At 37.9% G+C, this 4,031-nt stretch overlaps 1 long non-coding RNA gene across 1 annotated transcript; it reads left to right on the forward strand.

Annotated features, from left to right (window-relative positions):
* LOC133730388 (uncharacterized) lies at positions 1-3,021 on the forward strand. The gene is made up of 3 exons (XR_009856657.1): positions 1-245; positions 684-748; positions 2,118-3,021. It is a non-coding gene; the product is annotated as an uncharacterized LOC133730388 (long non-coding RNA).
* Positions 3,022-4,031: the final 1,010 nt, after the last annotated feature.

Here is a 4,031-nt window from a genome sequence, read left to right on the forward strand (position 1 = left end):
GAGAGAGAGAGAGGAGAGAACGCCATAGCCTTGCCGCCACCTTTTCCATCGCTGGTGCCTATTCCGGCCACAATTCTTACACCATTCTCTTCCTCTCTTCATGGGCTTTCTTTTGATATATGTTTCAAGACCTATCATCAAGTGTGCGCAACGAATCGAAGGAGAGAAGATTGAGTGATTTTTCGGCTATTTTCCGAATTCCGGCCAAACCGTTGAAACCGTTGAGAATTTAGAGAAATCCCAAGGTATAAAATTTTTCATTACCTCATGGGCTTTCTTTTGAGTATAATATTGCATATATATTTGAAGATTTTGGAAGTTGGGATTTCCGGCCACCATGAGCCACCACGGCTCCGCCGGCCTTTCATGGCCATTTTTAGTTCTTTTGTGATTTGTTATGCTTCCTAGGATGTGTTAGTATTAGCCCAAGTAAAGTTGTTGCATTTTGGATGAGAAATTGAGATTTTGTGTTGAGAATAAATTAGGGAAATTTTAAATTGGAAGTGTTGGAGTTAGAGGGACGCTAGTGGAAGAAAGTTAAGATGAATACTTGACGATAGAAAGACTTGGGTGACATTACGTCAAGGAGAGGATACGATCATGATTTGCGAGGATGCATTCACGTTTCTTTACTTAGTTTTTCGGGATTGAGCTTAATTTATTCATAAATTATTATTGACTAGGTAATCCGGTTGAGCAAGCTTCCGAGGACATTCCCGAGATGGGACTCACCTAGTCACCCTTCATTGTGAGTTGGACTTTGTTTTAAAGAAATGCATGCAATTACTTCGATTCTTTGATATTTGATTTTTTTTATTTATCTATTTAATATTCAAGAAGTTTATTGTGATTTCTCGTAAATTAATTGTTGTGGTCATTATACAATTTTATAATTTATGTTTGAAGTAAATTGCTTATTTTTGGGAATGAAAGAACCTTTTCAAACGGTCTATTAGATATGAAGTTTTAAATGTTGTTACCTGTACGAAAAAAAAGAACCTTCTATTTTGGCAAAGTAAATTGGATTTCAACTTACCTTACGAGTACCCAACCCTTGCAAGATACAGCGATACTTCATCAGTTCTCCGGTTTACGTGCACGTATACCCTCACGCTCTGCTTGTGTATCGGCAGACGCACAAGTGTATGACCAGCTCCCCCGCTCTGCCTGATGCGCACAGGTGTATGACCAGTTCTTCCCCCTCCCCTGCTCTGCTCATGTTGAGTTCGCTCGGCATGAGTGTATGACCAGTTGTCCGCCACGCTCTACCTATTTTGATATAGCTCATTATAGGTGTATGACTAGCTTTTGGGTACAAATTTGGTAATGCTTTTTAGTTTTGGAAGTTATGCAAGATGCCTTGGACTAAGTTACCTTTGCAAGCAAATATCGAGTTTACTTCCCAGTGATAAAGTAATATGGGGTTCACATCCAAAACCAATTGGCAATGGATGGAGTGGCCCAAATCCTTATAAACCCATAGACAATGTCACATTTTTCCCATGTGGGATGTATATATTCTCAACACCCAATTATTGCCTTCATTTTCTTGAGACCTTACTAAAGCAAAGTGCTTATTTTGTTACAAGTTTATCTTATAAATTGGTATTTGAAAGTATTCGTGACATATAACTTTTGAACATGTCTTTTTACTATAAGTGGTTAATTGCATGCCAAAGGTTTATGAAAGAAAAATGATTTTTAAGGAAAATAAGATTTTTGGAAAGTACTTTTAAATATTCAATTATTTTTGTCCTCTCACTGAGCTTGTCTCACGTTTTCTATGATTTTCTCGGGGCTCTTTGGTTTTCAGTTTTGCCCACTTTAGCGTTGCAGAGGTCGAATCAATATCCACGTCAAAGGCATGCATCCACTTGATCTTCTTGATCTTTTGACATCAGTCATATAGTTTACTTAGTAGTAGTTCTTATGTTAATTAGAGGAGCTTTGAGATGCCATAAGTAAATTGAGGTCTATTGAAATTGCATGTAAATACTGGACGAGACACTTTGTTTTATCTATTCATTGATGGTTAAGTTGATTTTGTGAGAGACAGGAAGTCATATTTGGGAGTTATTAGAGATTTATGATATTAGAAGTGCATTGTTGATTTACAGGTTTTTGGATAGTCCATTTTTAGGGGAGGTTATGTCAAATTTTTGATAGAATCTCTCTTTAATTTGGTCTACACATGTCCGCTTCTGATTCCAAGGTGGAATCCCGGGCGCGGTCCAGTCATCAATGGTGCCGTCCAAACCGGTGCCTCGAGTGGTTTCCCTGGATACTAAGAAGGCTGAAAAGAAACCATTTCCGAGTGTGGAGATTTTGGACACAGTGTTGTTAGGTTCGAAACGTAAAGCAGCCTTCGAGCTTACCAAGATTGGGAAACGGTACCTAGCTCTTCCCACTCCCGAGTTTCAGGTGGAAGAGAATATCACTCTGATGTTACAGCACAAGGATGGTAAGATTATTGTGTCTCCCAAGAAGAAAAAGCTTGGATGTCCTCGAGGAAGCAAAAATAAACCCAAAGCGGCTCGGGTTCTTGAATTGGAAGGGTAAGTTAAAAGGCCTAGGAAATGGAAGAGTATGGGGGAGAGGCCGATGCAGATGGTGTGGGTGCGGCTGGAGCTGTGCTGCTACATCCTGAGGTGGGGGGTGAGTTGAAGAAAGTGGCATGGAAGGGGAGTCTCCTCTCCCAATGTCTGCTGCTATTTAATTTTGTTTTAGGTTGCAAAGATCAAGTCCTCTGAGGATCCATTTTACTTCTCTTGCTTCGGAGGTCTATGATCTTTGTTTGGAATAATTGGGCGTATTTGCTTTAAAAGGTTGGTGTACTAGGGGTTTTCCTGGGTCTTATTCTAGTTTGGAATAGGTTTTTAGGGTTCCCTAAGGAACAATTCTTTCTGTCGACCCCATAGGAGTGTTTCGTTTTTGTACTGCTTGCTGAATATTATATAATGGGCTGACCTCTTTTCGTCAAAAAAAAATTGTAGTAAGATATATAGTTGAACAATTTAATCAGAAGACTAAAAGACGTAAACTACTCTCATTATGTCTTGCATCTAATTTATCTAAACTTTTACTAATACATTCTAAATATTGTCCATTAATCAAAGGAAACCTTGTCTCATAATGAGCGTGGTTTGTATATGGTCTCTAATGACAAAAATTTAGGCATGGTGAGACCTTTTTCATTGGTCATATCAACAATTTCCTTCTCACTAACTCTCTCCCGCTCAAAGCATTGAATGAAAGAAGCTGAAGTCAAAATGATTTCCCATCGGGCCAAGCCTGCTCCAAGGCAAGCTTTTCTTCCCATTCTAAATGGCATAAGAACAACTCCAACAATTTCCCTATAATTTTTGTATTATAGAGAAGCAAAAGTGAAACCTTTAGGCAATTTTTCTTCTCCAACAGATTCCTAATTATTTTACAGGTATCTCTAAAATATCCACAATTCTTCCTTAGATTTTTAGAGATTGCTGTAAATTTAAAAAAAAATTTATTCTCTTTCCTCACTATCCCTAAAATATGGATAGTTATAGAGAATCTATTGGAGCAAAAAATGCTCATTTTTATCTAAAATAGAAGAAAAATTAAAATATGAGGAAACTGTTGGAGTTGCTCTAAGCTTGTGTTCCTCATTCTTGCCACCACTTTCAAATCTCACTGGTTTGAATCTTTCAAGATCATCCCACAACGTCAAATCTCTATGTATCGCCCATGCGTTGAACAATCCCATTGCTGCCTCCGAGCCGAAGAGTCTTAGAGATGATACTTTGTAGGTAGTGGAATTTAGATGTTTGGTTTGTCTACTAAGCGTTTTTGACCAAGTTGACTATCTAATTCAGCTCTAACTTTCTTTAACACACTTAGTTACTTAACCATATTAGACATAGCTCATTTTATTGATATTGCCGATGTATCAGTACCTGCCAGTAATAGGCTCTAAAAAATAATTTGTTTTAGGCCCCGTTTGGGATTCTTCGCTTTAAAAAAAATCAGCTTTTGTTCAAAATTTTAGGTTTTAT

This window comes from Rosa rugosa, chromosome 1 (assembly GCF_958449725.1).
Source record: "Rosa rugosa chromosome 1, drRosRugo1.1, whole genome shotgun sequence".
NCBI classification, from domain to species: domain Eukaryota; kingdom Viridiplantae; phylum Streptophyta; class Magnoliopsida; order Rosales; family Rosaceae; genus Rosa; species Rosa rugosa.